Raw genomic sequence first — 22,203 nt, 5'->3', positions numbered from 1 at the left:
GATTACTTAAAAATAAATCGTTCTGGGGGCGCTTGGGTGGCTCAGTCGGTTAGGCATCTGACTTTGGCTCAGATCATGATCTCACAGTTCGTGGGTTCGAGCCCCACATCAGGTTCTGTGCTGACAGCTTGGAGCCTGGACCCTGCTTCGGATTCTGTGTCTCCCCCTCTCTCAGCCTCTCCTCTGCTCATGCACTCTCTCTCTCTCTCTTCTCCAAAATAAATAAACATTGAAAAACATTTTTTAATTTTTTTTTTGAACGAGAGCTTGAGCAGGGGAGGGACAGAGGGAGAGGGAAAGAGAGAATCTTAAGCAGGCTCCATGCTCAATGCAGAGCCCAATGTGGAGTCCCATGTGGGTCTCCACATGGGGCTTGATATCATGACCTTGAGATCATGATGAATCTTAAAGGGGCAGAGCCCGGGTGGCTCAGTCAGTTAAACATCCAACTCTTGATCTCCGCTCAGGTCTTGATCTCAGGGTCTTTATTTCAGGATCCTGAGTTCAAGCCCTGCATTGGGCTCCACACTGGGCATGAAGCCACTTAAAAATTAAAATAAAATAAAATCTTGGGGCGCCTGGGTGGCTCAGTCGGTTGAGCGTCCGACTTCAGCTCAGGTCATGATCTCGCGGTCCGTGAGTTCGAGTCGGGCTCTGTGCTGACCGCTCAGAGCCTGGAGTCTGTTTCAGATTCTGTGTCTCCCTCTCTCTCCGACCCTCCCCTGTTCATGCTCTGTCTCTCTCTGTCTCAAAAATAAATAAACGTTAAAAAAAAATTAAAAAAAAATCAAATCAAATCTTGAAAAAAGTCTCCTCTATGAATATTTAAAACTAAGGTAGAAATAAATTTCTGAGTCATAAAACCGTGGATGATGGGAGAACAGATCAGAGTTAAAGCACATATTATTCAAAAAGAGGTGTTATTGATTAATTCTAGAGTTTAATTTAGGTGTTACTGTTAAGGTAGGGATAATAATAAAAGATGGAAATCTAATGCATAACTTGTACATCAATAGAAGAAAAATGTCAACATGGAAACTGGACTGTTACCCACCAAATCATGACAGAGTAGCTTTTTCTTGGGTGAGAGAAGTAATGATTACAATCAGGAAGAGCCAGGGTGGGAGGACAAACATTATCTGACATGGTCTATATATATTTTTTAAGTTTATTTATTTATTTTGAGAGAGAGAGAGAGAGAGAGTATGAGCAGTGGAGGGGCAGAGAGGGAGAGAGAATCCCAAGCAGGCTCTGCATGGTCAGCGCAGAGCCCAATGCGGGGCTTGAACCCACGAACCATGAGATCATGACCTGAGCTGAAACCAAGAGTTGGATGCTCAGCTGACTGAGCCACCCAGGCATCTCGTGTTCTCTATTTTTAAAACTCTCTATTTTTCTCTATAGAAAAAGAAAGAAATGGCACATGCTTTGTATCTGCCTTTATTCCTTTGCCTATGGGATAGGATGCAGATTTTCCCCTGATATTCAAGGTCCCCCATGAGATGCCTTTATTTTCCCCAGCCAGTTTAGCTCCCCCTCCCAGCACACATTTTCCCTTTGCATCAGGCCAACCTCCTCCTTTTTCATCCATCCTCTTCTTTAGGGTGTATGATCCAAGTCCTGCCAATCCTTAAAGACCCTTCTTCTTATCCCCCAGTGTTGACAACAGCAAATCGAATTATCTGTGGCACATAATGCAAATGATATTCTGTTAACTCCCTTATATGTATATAACTGTCTTATATTTTATCTCTCCTCTATCATTGTTTTCTTTTATTCAGTAATCTCCCTTAAAAGATTATAGAATATTTATCAGAGGTCAAGAACTATGGTGGTTATTCCCTGCCCTGGAATCCCTTATGGAATGTTCCACAGCTAAGCACATAGTAAATGCTCATAATGTGTTCGCTAAATTGAAAGCAGTCCCTCTGGTGGAAAGACAATGGGGAAGAGAAAAGGGAACAAAGGAAAATTTGACCATTCTTTAGTAGATTAATTGCACAGACGAAACAATCATATAAGTCCCTCATTTCAGGGTTCTTTTATCAACCTCAGTGAACTAGAGTATATTTGAGATTCAGAAAATGTTGGTTAAGAACACGGGACTTTGGTGCCAGGCAGACCTGTTCTGAATATCAGTTTAGCCATGTTATTACTATCTTTATGGCTGCGGACAAGTGACTTAAGTAGTTTCGGTCTTAATCGTGTCATGTGTTATAAAGGGGAAAATAGCTGAACGCATCAAATGAATAAGAAACAAACTTTTGTTGTGTCAGGCCCTTGGAGGCTCTAAAGTTGTCTGTTCCTGGGGCGCCTGGGTGGCTCGGTTGGTTAAGCGGCCGACTTCGGCTCAGGTCATGATCTCGCGGTCCGTGAGTTCGAGCCCCGCGTCGGGCTCTGTGCTGACAGCTCGGAGCCTGGAGCCTATTTCAGATTCGGTGCCTCCCTCTCTGTCTGCCCCTCCCCTGTTCACGCTCTGTCTCTCTCTGTCTCAAAAATAAATAAACGTTAAAAAAAGAAATTTAAAGTCGTCTGTTCCTGTAGCAAAACCTAGCCCATCCTGACTAATACAATGCATGAAAGGTCACACGTTTCCACCTCTACCTGAGAAAAAACTACTGAAAACCGTGCCTCAGAACTCACCTGCTCTGGCTCAAAAATTCTTCTGTCCAACCTGATGTGGCTGCCGTTCTCGCCGGATGTTAGAAGCAAGACGCTAGAGGAGACATCACCTGAAGTCAGCACTGAGCCCAGGGAGCAGGGAGAATGGTCAGACTGTACAAAGAAAAGTTAGGGAAATCCTGAACAGAGGCTAAGGAACCCTGGGACCGCCTAGGATCAGTGGAATGAATTGTGTTCACAAAAAGCCTTTGACGTCATGCCTGTATCGTAGAGACGCTTTTCCGGTGTATTATAGTTTTCATGACATTTTTATTTTGCTTATTCATTTTCTTTATGTTATTATCCATGCTTTTTCTTGACTACCCTTAAAAAAATGCTTACTATCTCCCAAGCATCATAGGGAACACTTTAAGTACGCAGCAGGTCCCCTAATGCTCCCAGCATCCCTCAGAGCCCACAGACTCTGTCCCATCGCTGCAGATGGGGACGGGGCTGTGCTCAGGGATTTGCAACCACCCCAGGTTTCATCTGGTGACAGCAGCAGAGTGTCCCGTGAGCCCAGCCCGTGTAATGCCAGAGTGCCCGCAGCACTGACCCTCTCCACGAGTTAGCAGAACACGGGCTGACCCTCAACAAAGACTCAATTATGTTTCAGGAAAGTCTGCTCCAAAAGGCTGCAAAACACGTGTGACATTTAGGAAATTTTTATCCAAAAAAAAAAAAAAAAAAAAAAAAGAAAGAAAAGAAAAGAAAAAAGATTCTACTTTAACAAGTGTTGGAGCTTCAAAGGATACAAAGCTTGGGTTATCAGGAAAAGCCACATGTGGGAAGCAGTTCTCTCTCTCCCGTTGCTAGCAAAACGAGACAGTCTTGAATTTCAATGATCTTATAAATGCAACCAGAGTGATAAATATAAATATATTAAAGCTCTTTCATTTCGAACAAGGACTCTGTATTATTTGGCCATATACCTTTTTTTCCTTTCTTTTTCTTTCTTTCTTTCTTTCTTTCTTTTTTTTTTTTTTTTTTACTGCCTCTTTCAAACAGAAACAACTGATGAGTCATCTCTTGGTTCTTTACAAGGCGAAGAGAAGGGTCTTTGCCTGGAGTAAAAGGGGCAGAGAAGAACCAAGGTGGGAATCCCCGGGGAGGTTTCATCGCTTACGGAAAGTCCTGGGGCGGGGGGGGGGGGGGGGGGGGGGGGGCTCAACCGCCCTGCCCCGGACACCCACACTTCCTCCCATGAGCCGCAAGCAAGATTTCAAGTGCATTGGACATCTGCCTTTTATTCTCATGTTTGCTCGGCCATGCAACCGGTAAACGAACACGGTTTTCATAGAAGTGTGGCGCTGTGGTTTCAACACCACGGTGGCAGCTCCAGGGTTCTCCAGGGGGACTCTTAAGAACGGAGGGTCCCTTTCCCTGAGCTTGGGATTTCCACCCCCCCCCCCCCCCCCCCCTCGTCGCGGGTGCTGTGTGTTCCCGTCCCTCCAGAGCCATTCCGATCCACCAGAAGCGGGGGCGAGTACAGATGCTTATTATCAGGGCTGCTTCTGACAATTCCTAATGTAATCCATATACTACACATACATTCTAGTTACACAATTTATGAGGTATAACAAGGGGAGAGAAGTGGAGCTAGGATCTAATTGTGACTGATGTAAAACAGACATGGAGAATGAATGGCCTTACAACATTTTCTTTGAAGTTTGTTAAAAGCAGTAAAGTGATATTCACTATAAGTGAAACCTGCTGTTACAGATATCCACAGGCTCGGGGAGCATTTTCTCTTTGCTTCATTTCTCGGATTGCAATTTGCCGCTCGAAGGTTTTGAAAGATCTTCTTTATCGACGTGCGATGGGAGAGAAAGAGCGGAAAAGTCCGGGAGCGCGGACTACGGGCTCATCCTGCGTCCGCCCTGGGCGACAGGGCTGCCTCATGAGCTGCGGAGCACGCAGGAATGTGTGAGTTTCATTTCTTTTCAAGCCAGAGGACAATAATAAGTGTGATAATAATATAATCTGCTAACATATGAATCAATTCATAAAATAAGATGAAACAAATAATATGATGATAATGAACATAATAATGAATCCCGTCTGGGTTGTAGTTGTCTTTTTGGCAATTTTTATGGAGGAGGGGGCCCATGAAGGCGGAGTGCCAAGGGCCCACAGATTTCATAACGTGGCTCTGCTCTTATAACTTGACTCATTTAATTCTCCTAATTCTAAAAGACTGGAGGACATAGGGAAAGTGATGCTGCCAAGACTCCAGAGATTTTTCTAAGGTTCTAAAACCAGAAAGCAGTACAGCCAGGGTTTAAGACAACTGTCTAACAGGGGTCGCCTGGGTGGCTCAGCCGGTTGAGCGTCCGACTGCGGCTCAGGTCATGATCTCACGGTTCGTGGGTTCGAGCCCCGCATCAGGCTCTGTGCCGACAAGCTCTGAGCCTGGAGCCTGCTTCGGATTCTGTGTCTCCCTCTCTCTCTGCCCCTCCCCCACTCATGCTCTGTCTGTTTGTCTCTCTCTCTCCCTAAAAAATAAATAAACATTAAAAAAAAAAAGACAATTGTCTCACTCTTCCCATGGAGAAGATGGTGACACATAGGCAATTCTACATCGGGACACCTGATGTGGGGAATGAAAAGTGTCCCTTGTATATTTGGCAACAAAGAAAGGAATGGCCAATCAACTCTGAGGTTGGCATGTGTTTTTCCACACAAGACAGGAAGATATCTCGAACTATATGTAACACGGATGTCCCCAAGTTCACCTGTTCAAGGTCAGGACTTCTCTTTAGTGATCAAACACATAATGCTCTAAGTGCCCGCGGGAAGTCCAGGCTCCATGCTGTCCCTGTCGCCTTCCCGATCTTTCTACTGGGATCCCCAAAGACCGTTTCCATGTTCCACTAACGGGTCCTGGTTAATACGCAGAGTCTCGGCTGGCTGCCTCTCACCAGAGAAGTTCTCCTCACTCATGGACGTATGCCCCCACCCTATTCTCCAAAGCACAGCTAAGACAGAGCTGGGACTTCCAGTCTGGTCTTTACTGAAGTCTTGGGGGCTTGACACAAAGGGTAACATACGACTAATACCTAGGTCGACCAAGCATCCCCAGTTTGGCCAGGACTCAGGGATTTCCCATGAATTTTCAGTTTTAAAAGCAGGACATTCCCAGGCAAACAAGGATGAATGTTCACCCTATTAATACTACAGGTGTCTCTTTAAAAAAACCCTTTTTTAAAAAGTTTATTTTAGACTGGGGCCTGAGGAGCCCAGGAAGATAGAGAGGGCGTCCAAAGCAGGTTCCACACACTCAGGACAGAGCCCAATGGGGGGCTCGATCCCACGACCCGGGGATCATGACCCGAGCTGAAATTAAGAGACGGACACTCAACTGACTGACCCACCCAGGTGCTCACCACAGGTGTCTCTCGAACCCACAGCCCTGACTTGACCTCGCTTCGGGCCTCATCTTGGCCATTAGCCTACCTCAGCTTGGCTAAGCCAGTTTGTCCCCATCCCTGTAATCTCTGAGCATGCTCTTTCCTCTTACTCCAGACTCAACCTTTCCTGGCCTTAGAAAGAGCAAAAAATCTCTCCTCCCATTTACGACTAACCTCCTTTCCTGCTTCAGCCTGGTCAAGAACAGGGACATCTCTTCCCTTGTGACGTAAGACTTGTGCTTTTCCGGGAGCATTTTATGATTTTGAAAAAGACAAAAACACTCTTAGAAACTAGGAATAAAGGAAGGCTTTCTCGATCTGATAAAGGCATCCTTGAGAATCCTATCACTTTAATAGTGAAAGGCTAAACACTTTCCTCTGAGGACTGGGTACAAGATAAAAATGCACTATTCCACATCTGCACAACAGTGTGTTGGAGATTTTGGCCGGTACAATTAAGGCAGGAAACAGAAATAAAAAATATATAGATCAAAAAGGAGTAAGTAAATAGTAAATCTGTTCTTATTCACAGACATCCTGATTATGCACACAGCAAATCCTAAAGTAGCTACAAAACCAAGGGCCAAAATAAACACATTTAGCAAGGTGCTAGGATACAGGGTAAATGTATAAAACTTAATTGTATTGTCAGATACTAGTAGCAAAAATTTGGAAAATAAAGTAAAAATTTTTACAATATCATAAAAAATATACGCTTAAAAATACATTTAATAAAAATGTGTAAGACCACCGTACTGAAAACTATAAAATATTGCGGAGAAAACTGAACTTAAATAAATGGAGAGATGTAATGTCTATGGATCTGAGCACTCGATATTGTTAAGATGTCACTTCTCCCCAGACTGATCTCTAAATTAAATGAACCACGATAAAAATCCCAACAGTCTTTTGGTCTAGATTGGCAAACAGATTATAAAACTCAAGTGGAAATGGAAATGGTTACAACAACCTCAAAAATAAGAACAAGTTTGGAAAACTCATACAGCTTACTTCTAAGACTTACGAAGAGGTACAGTAACAAATGTAGTGTGGGATTTAGTGTAAGAATAGGCTGATTAATTAAACACAATAGAGATTCCAGAAATAAACCCACAGTGACACAGTCAACTGGTTTTTGACAACAGCACCAAAATAATCAATAAAGGAAAACATTTAACAATTGCCATTGGAAGAGCTGGATATCTCGTGGGGACAAATGAGCTTTGACCCTTATCTCACACCATATACAAAAATTAATTCGAGATGAATCACAGACCTAATTATAAAAGCCAAAACTATCAAGTTTCTAGGAGAGAATATAGGAGAAAATTTTCATGACCTTGGGGTAAAGACTTCTTGGAAAAGATACTGCAAGGAATAACCATAAAATTCAAAGCAACAATACGTAATATTTCATCAAAAGTTAAAAATTTTTACTCATCAAATCCCACCATCAAGGACATGAATAAACAAAGTACAGGCTGGAAGAAAACATTTACAAAAAATATATGTGGCATAGAACTTATACCTAGACTATATAAAGGACTTTTACAATTCCTTACTAACAAGACAATGCAACTTTTAAAATGTGCAAAAGACTTGAACAGACAAATCACAATAGAAAAGGTACAAATGGCCAATAAGCATATGAAAAAACATTCTACATCATCAGTCATCAGAAAAATAGTAATTAAAACCATAGTGAGATACCACTACATCCCCAACAGAGTAACCAAAATCTTAAAAGACTGGTAATACCAAATGTTAATGAGAATGTGGAGTGACCAGAATTTGAATACATCACTGGTGAGAATTTAGTACGGTACAACCACTTGGAAAACTCTGGAATTTTCTTGTAGAGCTAACCATACACCTGTTCTGGGTTGAGTAATTCAAGTCCTAGCTCTATACTTAAAGTTCATGAAAACTTTGGTTCATAAAAAGATGTATAGAGGTGTGTTCAGAGCAGCTTTATTTATAAGAGCCCCAAATGAGAACAACCCAAACGTCCATCCGCTGGAGACTGGGTAAACAAACTGATATATTCATAGAATGAAATACTACCCAGAGGGACCTGGCTGGCTCAGTCTGAGAAGCATTCTCCTCTTGATCTCAGGGTTGTGAGTTTGAGCCCTATGTTGGGTGTAGAGATTACTTAAAATAAATAAATAAACTTAAAAAAGGGAAATAGTACCCAACAATAAGAGGGAACGATCTACGTGAACAAATCTCAGAAACGTACTGAACAAAAGAAGTCAGACAGCAGAAGTATGATTCCATTTATACCAACTTTTATATCAGGTAAAACTAGCCTATGGTACAAGATATACACATGTGACAAGGGAAAATATGTTTACACAAAAACTTGTACACGAGGGTTCATAGCAGGATTATGTATAAAAGCAAAAACAACTCGAATATCCATCAACTGATGAGTGGGCAAACAACAAGGTATAACCATACAATGAAATATTATTGCCATATAAAGAAAGTACTGACACATGCAACAGTATGGATAAATCCTGAAAACATTATGTTAACTGAAAGCCAGACACAAATGCCACATATCACATGATTCCCTTTACATGAAATGACCACAATAGGCCAATCTATAGACATGAAGTAGATTAGTATTTGCCAGGGGGTGGGGGGAGAGGGGAATGGGGGGTGACTGCTGACAGATACATGGTTTCTTTTTTTCCAGAGTATTGCAAAAATATTCTGGAATTAGATCTACGATCCTATGCCGATATAATAGTAAACACTCTTTAGAAAATATGATGGTTTAAACAATCATAATTAAAAAATTTAACAAAAACACAAACTGCCCAGGACCCGTGTAAGGAAAGTTATTAAACTCTACTGAGGAGCATAGAAATAACCTTAACAACTCAAGAGGGCACTTAATCTTTGCATGAGTGGACTCAGTCTTATGAAAATATCACTTCTCTCCAAATTCATACACATACCTGGTTCCAAAGGAAACCCCAGTAAGGTTTTTGGTTTTGTTTTTTTAAACCTTATTTATTTATTTGTTTGTTTATTTATTTATTTGTGAGAGAGAGAGAGAGAGCGAGGGGCAGAGAGAGAGGGAGAGAGAATCCCAAGCAGGCTCCGTGGTGCCAGCACGGAGCCTGGGGCTCGATCCCACGAACCATAAAAGATCGTGACCTGATCTGAAATCAAGAGTTGAACACTCAACCGACTGAGCCACCCAGCTGCCCCCTATGAAACTTAAAAGAAAAGTGATTCTTTTTTTAAAAATTTATTTATTTTTGAGAGAGAGAGAGAGCGAGAGAGAGAGAGCGCGCACACACATGAGCGGGGGAGGGGCAGAGAGAGAGGGAGACCCAGAATCTGAAACAGGCTCCAGGCTCTGAGCGGTCAGCACAGAGCCCGACGCGGGGCTCGAACTCACAAATTGTGAGATCATGACCTGAGCCAGAGTCGGATGCCCAACCGACTGAGCCCCCCCAGGCTCCCCAGAAAGAAAACTGATTCTAAAAGTGCTCCGTAAATATAAATATGCAAGAATAGCCAGGAAAAGAATGATGAAAATAAACTTTCTTCTACCAGGTATAAAAATTAACTAATTAAAGTTGGTACAGAACAGATGCAGGATGAGGGAGGTCCAGATGAACGCAACTGAGAGCCAAGACCAAAACCAAGCACGAATATGGATTGAGACAAAGAAAAGGTAGCCTTGGAATAATTGGAAAAAGACTGGACTGTTCACCGAACAATTTGGGGACAACCGACCATCTGTAAACAAAATTTACAAAATGCACGCTCGACAGTACAAAAAAGTGAAGGCGGTTTAAAGGTTACATATAAAAACGACACCATGAAAGTCCTAGAAAAAAAGGTCATTTTGTTAACTTTGATTAGAGAAGGCTTTTGAGGAGGAGTTTTGAGGTATATCAGCAAAACTAGACACTAAAGAGGGAAAGGATTAACTCCTTAAAAATGAAAAACTTCTATAGGACAGAAAACTTAAAATTAAAAGACAAACATTGGGCAAAAGCCCTTGCCACCTATGTGACAGACAAAATGGCAATTGTCTTCAATGTGTGATTACTTGTAAGACTGTTTTTACCTGAGGTGACAGTGGTCCAATTCAAATACTGCTAAAGCATACAAGGGAATTTTCTAGCTTCTGTAACAGTAAAGTCCAGGGCTGGTGCCCTGCAGCTCTCTTCTTAAGGAAGCCATGTTGCTTACCTGTACCTCAGTGCCTCCTACCAGTTTAATGGTCTCCCGGGCAAGAGAGCTGCTTCTCTGAAGCTCTAGGAGAAAAGCTTTTGGAAGGATTTTGGCCCAGATGGGGTCACATGGCCATCACTGAAGTAGCCTGTGGCTGGATTAGGGTTACTTTCTCTTTTGTTCTTGGGTTCTAGTGGTTTATCCATCCATGTCTCTGGCCAGGCCTGGGTCATATGCTACCCTTGTGGCAGGGAGAGGGGTAAGTCAGCACCATACAACATATCCAGAATGCATTTTTCATAATGCAGAGTGATTCTCTTACCAGAAGAAAGGAGAAGGAATGTGAAGGGGCAAAGCCAGCAGATTTTCACTAACATATATAATGAGTTCTCACAAATCAATAAGAAATAGTATTCTCAAAATGACATGAAAAGCCATGGAGATTCATCGTTAGTTAAATATACTCTTCCTGAACCCTGTTCTTTTGTATTTCTGCTGAAGGCTTTCCAAGGTTGTGGTTAGCTGATTTTTTTTACAAATTAAGCGATAATATTTTATCACAAGATACTAATATGTTATAATAAGCTTCTTGCCTCTGAGGTTAATATGTAGAGTATAGGAATCTTCTGATGACAATGTTTTAATTCAAAGGAGTGTCTCTAGTTGTCAGAATTTGAGGCATGATGACTAAGTACAGTCCCTCAGGCAGAATGAATGCTTAAATCTTTATTTCACCAAAGTTCAATAAGTCTTCCTTCTTTCATCTTTGAAAAGTGAGGGAGGAACTTGTTCTTAGTACTTTAAAAAAAAATAACCTATAATTTTACATTCATGTTTCTGCTATAAGTTTTGGGAGCCGAACATGACCGATTTTGTTTTAAATTTAGTTTGTCTCGCTGAAAGAAAAATTAAGCTATTATTTCAATATGTTTTACATCTTTTTATGGCTAGAATTTTTACCTATTAGATTTCACATTACTGCTTTTTAAAAATGTCAGCTGTGTGTGTTAGACCCACGCGAGACCATTCATAGAAGATAAAAAGTTTAACTTTCGAGCGTAGCTCGTGAGCGTAGCTCGTGCTGGTGAGAGGGCCTGGGTGGATTTAGAAGTACTCCCTGCTTGACAGAGTACAGCTATAGAGAGTTCAAGAAACTTATGTCCCGGCACTCGAATCCTCAGGCAATAGGTGTTTCATCCCCGGATAAATAAATGGTCACTACCATGAACCAAAAGAGTAAGGAGCTTCGAGTTCCTTGCTGGCTCTCTGTGGCCCTCGTCCTGGGGCGATTTATCCACGGCTGTTTCTTTCCTCTACTAATCTCTGTGAACCCCACAGAGGGCTATGATTTATTTACTACTAATTCCCTGGGATCCGCTCTGGGCCTATCGTGGAAGGACTCACTGAATATTTGTTGAATGAATGAATGAGCAAATGAACAAGTTGCTGAACGGGCATATGGTTTCCCAACCCTCTTGTTGAACCAGTGCTCCCCTATCAGGATGGAACAGTGTGCAAGTCAGAACTAGAAGCCCCACAGGCTAACTCCGTGGATGGCAAAACGACACGTTTCATCGACTTGAAATCTATTAAAAGATCATCCTTCACAAATTCTTTCAAGCTCCTTAAGAAGAGGATATTCTGTCATCATAGGTGCCCCGGCCACGAATTTCAAAATTTCGTCTTTGAGAAAACATGAAATATTATACCAACTTAGATAAAAATCTTTGGGCTACCTTTTGTGGTCATTCATGCATATATATTGTCAAAGATGAAACAGAACTGTGAAAGGTGGTGACCAAGAGGGAATGTGATTTAATTCAAGGGAATTAAAGGGTAGAAAGGGAAGCAATGAACATAGGGAAATTTGCTGAATATTTTTCTGTGCTTGGAAAACAGTATCACCTGATGTGTACCCAACGCTGGAACAGAATGAAACATCAGTTCGATTCAGAAAGTATTTCGAGGGGCGTCTGGGCGGCTCAGTCGGTTAAGCGTCCAACTTCGGCTCAGGTCACGATCTCGTGGTCTGTGAGTTTGAGCCCCGCGTCGGGCTCCGTGCTGACAGCTCAGAGCCCGGAACCTGCTTCGGATTCTGTGTCTCCCTCTCTCTCTGCCCCTCCCCGGCTCGTGCTCTGTCTCCCTCAAAATTAAATGAACATTAAAAATTTTTTTTTTCTAAAAAAGTATTTTGACGATTTGTTTTTGTTTCAATTTGTTTTTGTTTTTGTTTTTTTAAGAAAAAATTTAGATTCAGCTCTCTGTGAGTGATCCTTGGGTATCTATTTCCGTTCAGTGAAACTTTGCTATTTCAAAGTGAGTAGGATGAACAGTGGGATAGAGCGTAGCTGGTGGTCCGCCAAGATGATCTTTCATTCCGGTGTGGGTTGTTGCTGTGGTGGTTATCATTCGCGTTTTGGTGTAAATCTCACGCCTCCAGTGCTGATGCGGGACTCAGGGTTCCCTTCCGGAACAGGAAATGGAGACCCCAGATGAGAGCGAATGGAGCAGACTCCTTAAGTCAGAAACGTCCGCTGAAGAAAGAAAGTTTTCCATGGGGTCCTGCTGTGGTCCAGGGGCCCATCAACCAATTCTGAGCTAAAAGAATACAGATGACCCGTCGGGCTTTCAGCAGTGGCTCATTGAGACCCTTCCTCTCTAAGCTCAGTATTGACCAAGAAGTAGCTACAAGAATCCGACAGATGGAGATCAAAGCATTTTTACTGCTGGCATCATTCAGTTTCGAAAATATGACTGGCATCTGTGGCCCCCATGATTGGGCTTCCACACCTGGCCTGTCAGGCCCCCCTGCAAGACAAGGTGTTGGGCCAGACGCTTTGTAAGGCAGGCACTTTCTTGGTCAAATGTAAATGGGATCACTGTCTCCCATCTAAACTCTTAAAATTAGATCAGGGGCGCCTGGGTGGCTCGGTCGGTTAAGCGTCCAGCTCTTGATTTCAGCTCAGGTCGTAATCTCACAGAATCCCACGGTTCGTGAGTTTGAACCCCGCATCGGGCTCCGCGAGGACGGTGCGGAACCTGCTTGGGATTCACTCTCCCTCCCTCCCTGCCCCTCCCCCGCTCTCTCGCTCTCTTTTTTCAGAACAAAGAAACCTAAATTTTTTTTCTTTTAAATCGCATTAGATCAGACCAACAAACATGAACTTCAGGAGCTCTGGTACCAACCAGAGGCTGGGACCATTGGGATTATTTCTTGAGCACTTCATGCGATCACACCCTGTATTAGAAGCCCTGTATTAGGGCTGATCCCTGGGGTTACAAATAGAAATAATCCTCAACCCCTATCTTTGGGGGAGGGAGGTGCATAGAGATATTGTATGATACGCCCAGGTAAACCGGCTCATCGAGATACAGAGACAGGCCCAAGACGAGGGCCATCGGGGTGTCACTGAGCCTAGGTCTTGAACGAAAGCAGCAGGAAGAAGAAGGTTCCTTTGTAGCAGCAGGGCCCGCTCTGGCAAGGCCCCGGGCATGGTGTGGAGGGGAACAGGAGGCACAGCAGGCCGGGCCTGGTCTGGGGAAGGCTTTGTAAGACCGAGGAAGAAGTTCAAGCTTCATCAGCTGAGGTCTCAAGCGGAGGCGTAACTCGCTCCGGTTTTTTTTATTAGGGAGATAACTCTGCATTGGAGGGATGGGATTCCTTCTTAGCAAAGTTAATCCTTAAAGGGCAATAGGCGTTTGGCCGCTGAGAAGCCTGGCTTTTAGCATAGTTTTTGGAGGGTCTCGAGTGATATTGATGTAATTGAGCTTTTAGCAAAAAAAAAAAAAAGATGAAATCGTAATAGCCGGTATGTTTAAAATGAAAGGAACGTGATTTGCCTGATAATAATGCAACCCCCCCCCCCCCCCCCCGCCAAAATGAATCTTTAATTCAACCTATGAATCTTTAATGCCAAGATCGCAGCATAATACTTTGAAATGGAAACTCGAGACGCGAGCCTTGCGAGATCAGCCCTACCGTGGGTTTGGGGCAGACAAATTGAGCCGTATGAACTACTGACACCTGCTGGTGGCAGCAAATGTGTCCTGTTCGCCTGTTCAAAACAAGAGGGAAATGAATCAACGGCATTAAAAGGGAACAACGCGGGCAGCCCAGAAGGAAGGGAAGGTGGGTGCAATGGCCCCGGTCCTGGAGGCCACCTGGCGGGACCCCTCCTGCCTGTCGGGAGGGAGAGGCGGCAGAGGGAGCCCTGGGAGAAAGGGGACCAACCCGTCACTGCTCCCGGCGAGAGGGCCCGAGCGAGGGCACTTCTGACCGATTTAAAACCAAAAGGTAGATTACCGACATCGGTGTTCCAGAATGTCCGCTGGCAGTTTCGGAAGGAAATAGGTTTCATTGTTCAGCGCTGAACACCCAGCCTAATACATGCTTTCTCAGAATCATCTTTCAGCTCTAGAAGGCCTTTTGAACCTTCCAGAACCCTTCCACGTATGGGGTTGTGTTTAATACAAACAGCGGCAACTCAAGGGAGGAACCACCCGGAGTCACTGTATTTCTCACTTGTGCTTCCCTATTTACGTGATTGAAAAAGTCACGAGGAGGGACGCCTGGGTGGCTCAGTTGGTTAAGCGTTGGACTTCAGCTCGGGTCATGATCTGGCGGTTCCTGAGTTGGAGCCCGGGGTCAGGCTCTGTGCTGACAGCTCAGGGCTGGAACCCGCTTCAGATTCTGCGTCTCCCTCTCTCTCTGCCCCTCCCCCACGCACTCTCTGTCTCTCAAAACTAATTAAACATTAAAAATAATAATAATAATAAAAATAAGTAAAAAGTCACGAAGACATTAGCCTGTGAGATATTAAATAGCAAACACCAAACAGTCGACCAACAGCCGTTTTAGATGGGACACCGCTACCTACCACAAGAAGGAACGAAAAGAAACTTTTGGCTTCTGACTCATGGCAATGGCTCAGAAGCCAGACGGGAATTAAGCCTGGGTCCAGGCCTCAGTTTCCCTCTGGGTACAAGAAGACGGGCTCCAAAAGGTCTTGATTTTGATTGCTGTCCTGATGCCAACGGTTGACGTGCGCAACTTGCTGTTTTGCAAGAAGCAAAGCGCTCTCGTGTGGGTGGGCCCAGTGCTGTGCCCGCCGCCCCTCCTGGGGGAAGTCTGCCCTACAGATCCGGGCACCCAGGAGAGGTCAGAGCCCGAGCTCAGCCTGGCATCCACCTTGCGCCCGGCCGCCAGGCTGGCTGTTGGGCTGCAGGCAAGTCACTTGACCTTTCGGCGCTTCGAGTTTCTCAGACGTCAAACGACGATAATAAATCATCACAACCGCGATGGATTTCTGGGAGGGTTCGACGACGAGACGGTGCCTCCCAATTCAGCTTACGTGCAGTAAGCTCTCGATACGTGGAGACTGTTACTCTTATCATTTGATCATTATCAGCGCCTTGCCTAAGGGGCCGACCCGTTTGGGGAGCGTGGTTGCTCCGCCCTGAGCAGGACAGCCACCTGGCTGCCCTTGAACTTCCCCCCCCCCCCCCCCCCCCCTCCAGCGTGAGGAAGGATCTTTCCTCAGGTAGGCATGCGGCCCGGTTCACGGTAGCGGGGTTTGGGGTTCGCTCTCAGAGAGCAGGTGGGACTGTGAGGCCGGGGAGCCAGCTGGTGGCTGTCCCCAACCTCAGGCACGAGCTGAGGAACCTTGTCCGTGCTCCTAGCTTGGGAGGAGAGCAATTTCCGTGTGGCGCACGTTGCGGGCAAGGGTCTTCTCGGCTGACGCAGAGCAGGGCAATCACCGTTCGTGCTAAAATGCTGGAATAATTATTTAACACGTCTGATTTCATTTTCAAGCCCCTCCCCCCCCCTTTTTTTTTCCATGTGTACGGATCATCACAATTTAAAAACACCAACAGTACAAGATTTAAGTACCTGAACCTGTCACTGCACGTTGTAACTGGAGAACAAAAATGTTCCGTGAAGGGTGCGCGCGCGCGCGCGCGCGCGCGTGTGTGTGTGTGTGTGTGTGTGTGTCTTTTGCTCTCCTGAAGTTTCCATAACTACATCTGTTTAAGATTCGGTGGGTTTGGAAAGCACATATTGTTGATCGAGAAGGGCTATTTTTGCTTTACCAAAGGCCAATCACACAGGTCAGTGGCACCCCCGTGCTTCACCGCTATTCTTTGGGCATTAATTTTAATGTTTAAAATGCAAGTGCATTTTCCAAAGGCTGCATAAAGCACTAGATAAGTAGAAGACCACTGGCTTGGGAAGAATGAATGCCCAGCGAAGCCTTTCGCATACAGAGAATGCTGAATATCTGTGCCATTATTTACCATCAGAATCAGATATGGTTGTCTGACTGATGGACAATTTTTTCCCGACCTGCTCTCTTTGCAAGTGCCCTATACTGTCTAGACAGTTGCATATTATTTATACATTCATTTCAGATTTTATGGTTTGTTTCCCCCCCCCCCCCACTAAAGTTGTGCAGGGTTTCATGCAGCCTAGTAACTCTTGGAAATGCGCTTCACGAAAACCCACATAATTGCACCAGGTGAATGCTTTCTTTCTGAGAGTTGTGTCACCATTAAAATAAAATTTTAAAAAGGGTGTTTTTTGGTGTTGTTGTTGTTTTTTTTTTAAGACCATCATACGAGCTGGGAAAGAAAATGAGACTAAACTTCTCAACCCTCACTCCAACCACACAGAGGGACACAACGGTGTGCGTGCACACACGCGCGTGCGCGCGTGCATACTCCCCCCCCCCCCCCCCGCCAGTCTTCAGGGTACCAGCAGAGCAGGCCATGGAGGGAATTAGAGACAGCTAATTTCAAAGGTTCTTAATCAATTCAAGTTGATCCCATTTGTTGATTAGGGAGTCAAAATGCATTATTTGCATTCTGTTTCAAATTCAGAATTTTCTCGCAGAGGTTCCAGGCTGGAGAAATCTCTTTCAGAGCGATCCCCTTGGGCAGAAAGGGAGTTAATTTGAAAACTCTGGTGAGTCTGATAGGTTGTGAAAGTTCCACATGAAACATTTATAATGGCTCCTTTCAGGGTGGCGGGTCTGGGGGTATGTGTGCGCGCATGCGTGCATGTGGCCTTCGGTAGCCAGGGGCCGGCGGCTGAGGCTTTGTGTAATTAACCGGGTAGTGAGCACAGTGCCCCCTTTCCGTCCAGACGCTTCGGTTGTGTAGCCATTACAGTCACAGAAAGGCGGTTGGGCAAACCTTAAGAGGTTAGTTGGAGGGACATTCCCTTCCCCAAGTGCCTCCCAAGCTGGGGTCTGGTTCTGTGCGGGCCTGAGGCCCCACGTCGGGCCAACCCCACGGCTCCCGATGCAAAGTTGAAAACACTGTATTTTTCCGGCTTCCTTGTGGGGTTGCTTTCGGTGTGAGACCGGAGTTGGAAATTGGTTCCTTCAAGCCCAAGCTGGTGACCTGGTAAGCTCTGGGACGGGTGCCTGAGTCACAGGGAGTGAACCCCGGGGGGGTCGTTCTCCTGGGACCGCATGCTCAATGTAGCCAGGAGTGAGGGCGTACGTCTGGGAGACCCTTCCCTCTGATTTCACGCACTTTTGGCTAGGAAAATCCCAGCCCTGCTGAGAGAGAGGTAGTTGATGTGTATGTCCAACGTGTCAGGAAGACACTGCTTCTTTGGGGGCAAGATTATATATTAACCTATTTGCCCCCCCCCCCCCGTGTCAACTGAAGGGGGTGAAGGCGAACGTTCCCCAGGAACGGTGGGGGCGGGGGAGGGAATGTAACTCCCACTGGATACAATTTGTTCTTTGGCACCTCACCCCCAGGCCCCCCCATCTATACCCACTTGCACTGCTGCCTGTGCTCCGCGGAGGGTCACAGCTATGACATCTTAAAAGTGTCCCCAGCCGCCAAATGGCCCCCCACGTTCTGTTTATCAGCCCGCACCAACATTAAATTGCAAAACGTGCTCACCGTGTGGCTGAAGTCATTTTGGAGGTAAAGAGTCACAGCGATGATGTCGGGAGGGGAAGAAAGTTTTCCTTGTCTAAACCCCCATTCTAAAACACGCCATTTCCTTCGATAACAATGCAAACTGGCCCTTTTCAAAGGCTAGGGCTTTCTCAGCCTTGATTTTATTTTCTGTTCCACTCCTACAGTAGAAGATTAATTCCCACAGTCTGCACACTGCCTGGAGTTCAGTGCACATGTTTACTGAGGTGTACAACCCTCAAATAACTTTAGTGCTGCTTTCACCCACTGTTAGGAAGTATATTTAAAAGAAATTGCCTTTTATAGATTTAAATTACAAAAGTCCTGATATCATGCAAAAGGCAGTTTAACTCATGCAAGCATACAAATAGGTAAATCTTAGGGAAAAAGATACCAAGGCTAATATGAATGTAAATAGGATTAGCTGCCTGCATTAGCAAAGGCTGTGAAATTTAAAGTACTTTCTGTTAGGTTATTCTTTAAAATACACCTATATTTCATGTGCGCATTTGTAGATATTTGGGAATATATTTTACTTTGTCTTGGGCTGGAGTTTCAAAACAAGTAGAGACAACCGACTCCCATTTCTGCGTATTGGCAGCCGAGGCAGACGTGGAATTTAATCTTCTGGATGCTTAAATATTTATTGACATAAAATTTTAAACCTCCCTTTAAAAAAAAAGAAAAAAAAAGAAAAGAAAAAGTTCGGCCCAGAAAACAGAGATAAATACTGCAAAGAAATTAGAAAACCGAGGCCGTGGAGGTTTTATTTTTTACCTTCAGAGAAGCCTCGTGTGTTCCCAAAGATTGATTTGGATATAAGCAAGCGGTTTGAGGCAGTTTGGCAAACAATAGCCCGCGGGCCGGATCAAACACACTGCCCGTTTTTTTGTTCATCCTCAGAGGTAGGAATGGTTTTAACGTCTGCCACGTCGTAAAGGAAAATCAAAAGAAGAATATGATATTTCATGACACATAAAAACTATATGAAATTCAAAATGTAGTGTCCATAAATAAAGTTTTATTGGAATAACAGCCGTGCTTATTTAACCGTTGACGGCTTTCTCACTACACGAGCAGATTTTGAGTAAGTTCTAACCGTGACCCGACGGCCCCCAGAATGTAAAATATTTACCATCCGCCTCTCCCGGGAAACGTTTGCCAGCCCTGGATTTGGAGGAAAAGTATCTTCATGCAACTCGATTGCTGTGAATCGCGAGTAGGTAGTTGGACACCCGTTCTGGGAAGAATCTCACGTTGTCTGTTTGAATTTAGACTGTTTTCTCAGCTAGAAGCACCGGAAACAGAGAATAGGTAAGGCGGATTGGTTTTAAAACATTAAGCCACCGCCTTGCGAACCTAGGGACTCACGGGTATGAAACTTTGGGAGGGGATGTGGTTGAGTGAGAGAGCCCTGCTCCGGGTCTGACTTCGGGTCTGACTTCCTGGACTCACACCTCCAGTGCGCTGCGTGGGATACCGTACTTAACTTCTCCGCGCCATGATAATAGGGACAGTCGTGCATATGGTCTTCTGGGTTTGTTGCCAGAATTGGGATGATGCATTATCAAATGTTTAGAAGAATGTCTGGCCTTTGCAAAGCTCAATTAGTGCTAGCTATTAGTATTATTGTTAGGGGCGCCCGGGTGGCTCGGGCGGTTCAGCTTCTGACCCTTGGTTTTGGCTCAGGTTATGATCTCACGGTTTGTGAGTTCAAGCCCCACGCTGGGTTCTGTGCTGACAGCGTGGAGCCTGCTTGCGATTGTCTTTCGCCTTCTCTCTCTGCTCCTCCCCCGCTTGCGTGGGCTCTCTCCCAAAATAAGGCAACTGAAAAGAAATGTTAAAAATATTATTTTTTAGACGGGATGTTTGCATTTAAGTCCTCGTGAATTCCGAGATAGCTTTTATTATAGAAGTACCTATCCTTTTCGTCAAAATCTTTTTCAGAGGGTCCGTTAGGTAATGGCACTTTGGGGTTTTGTTAGCAGAACATGTCCATGTGGTATGTATACTGGCTGAGGAGGAAACACCAGAAATGTACCCTCCCAGGGACGCGGATTGTTTTCCCCAAGCTCTACTAATCTGATCTGTTGGATGAGACCGACAGAGCGGCTGAATTGATTTACTTCTGCCCAGTTTGTCCTATAGAACACAACTTTACACCCAGTTAAGGATGTCCAAGATCGCGTAGCCCATCATTTTTTTTTTAATTTTTTTTCTTTTTTAACGTTTATTCATCTTTGAGAGACAGAGAGAGACAGAGCATGAGCAGGGAAGGGGCAGAGAGAGGGAGACACAGAATCCGAAGCTGGCTCCAGGCTCTGAGCTGTCAGCACAGAGCCCGACGTGGGGCTTGAACTCACGAACTGCGAGATCATGACCTGAGCCGAAGTCGGACGCTCAACCGACTGAGCCACCCAGGCGCCCCAGGTAGCCCATCATTTTTACATGAGGACTTTGAGGCCCAGAGACCGGGATGAACCTGGCCAAAGCCACACAGTACTGCAACCTCACGGCCAAGAGCAGGACGCGGGTCTACTAACTCTTAGACCTGAAGCTTCTTTAATAATAAAAAACATGTACTCAGTACCCTTTTCCTCAGCGCCATGATACTGAGCACAGTACCTAGCGCACAGCAAGTGCTCAGTAAATACAAGAACGAAAGCAACAAAAAAGATAGAAAGAATGAGCTACTTGAAATCTTCAAAGCCCCCTAAGACATACACACACACGAGAAAGAAAGAATTATTCCAATGGTTAAATGGTTATAGTAGATCTGCTCCAGTATCTTGTGCGTGATCGTCTGCCGCGATCATCATTAGAGTCCAGTCCATCATTCTTTTGCCGGGGAAGCGTCTGAATTATTAGTGACTTAGCCCATACATACTGGTTTATGTTTTTCCCTTTTCATTGTTCACCTACTCATTATTTATATTATAGTGGTGTAGTTTATGAATCTGTATAAACCACCTTAATCCATCCAATAAGGTATGGTGTGCATAAATGAATGAATAAATATGTGCCTGGATCGAGGAGTAAATAAAAAAATGAGGAGAATAAATGGATAAGTAGGGTGAAAGAGAGTCAATCAATGACCCATTAATCTTGTTTTAGACCGGCGCACACTAGGTGCTTAACGAATATAGGTTGACATGATAGCTGGATTAACATATCTTAGAAATACGCAACGTTGCAACAAAATATAACGTGGCTATCAAGCCTACTAAATCGGGCACGTTATTTCAGAGCCCTTGAGTGAGACACATTTTTTTCTGTCTGTCCTCATGAGGGATCTGGGAATACGCAGCCACCTTCTTCCCAGAGCACGTCTGACGCGTGGAAATGGAGATTCCCCAAACAGATCAAAGAGGGGTGCAGCTCCCTCCTCATTCAGTCATTGCACCTCTGCGTTTCTGCCAGTCCGGTACTCGGTGATGGGGATCCATCCTGGAGTCATGGGATCCATGGAGAGGTCATGGAGGTCATAATATAGAGGCACAACTGACCTTTAAGAGATCATCACAAACCACTAAAACACAGGTGTATCCTTCACAAAGGAGTGGTCGGCAGGGTATGGCAGGTGAAGATTGGTTTGGCTAAATGATGCCTTTACTTAGCAAAACTGTCGTGTGAAAGAGCTGACGGGGGAGGTCCCATTGAAGCACGTGGAAGTTGGAGCATGTTCTTCATGACGTTGAAGGGCACGCTTCCCACGAGCAGGATGCGTGATCACACTCCAACTTCCAGCCCTTCGGAGGGGGGGGTCTCTCTTCTCACTAGAGAGCTTAGAAGGCCAACAACCAGAAGACCCATCCGCTCAAGATCCACTTTGGTCCACTCCGGCCCCTTTTCTAAGGTCATGCGCCCAAAGCCGAGATCATTTAGAGGAAGTGGGAAAGAGCTCAACTTTCGGGATATATTGAGCGGTCAGACAGCCCCGTGGGTTGACTGTGTGTCTGGCTACTGTCTCAACATGATGATGAATATTCATCTC

General features: G+C 44.8%; 1 long non-coding RNA gene across 1 annotated transcript; it reads right to left on the bottom strand.

Annotated features, from left to right (window-relative positions):
• Positions 1-1,408: 1,408 nt before the first annotated feature.
• LOC125915343 (uncharacterized) lies at positions 1,409-15,504 on the bottom strand. Its single transcript, XR_007455644.1, has 3 exons — positions 15,152-15,504; positions 2,644-2,775; positions 1,409-1,682 (listed from the first exon to the last, which is right to left on the bottom strand). It is a non-coding gene; the product is annotated as an uncharacterized LOC125915343 (long non-coding RNA).
• Positions 15,505-22,203: the final 6,699 nt, after the last annotated feature.

The sequence above is a fragment of the Panthera uncia genome, assembly GCF_023721935.1.
Source record: "Panthera uncia isolate 11264 chromosome E2 unlocalized genomic scaffold, Puncia_PCG_1.0 HiC_scaffold_19, whole genome shotgun sequence".
NCBI lineage: Eukaryota > Metazoa > Chordata > Mammalia > Carnivora > Felidae > Panthera > Panthera uncia.
The sequence above is the reverse complement of the archived record's forward strand: the minus strand, read 5'-3'. Positions and strand labels throughout refer to the sequence as shown.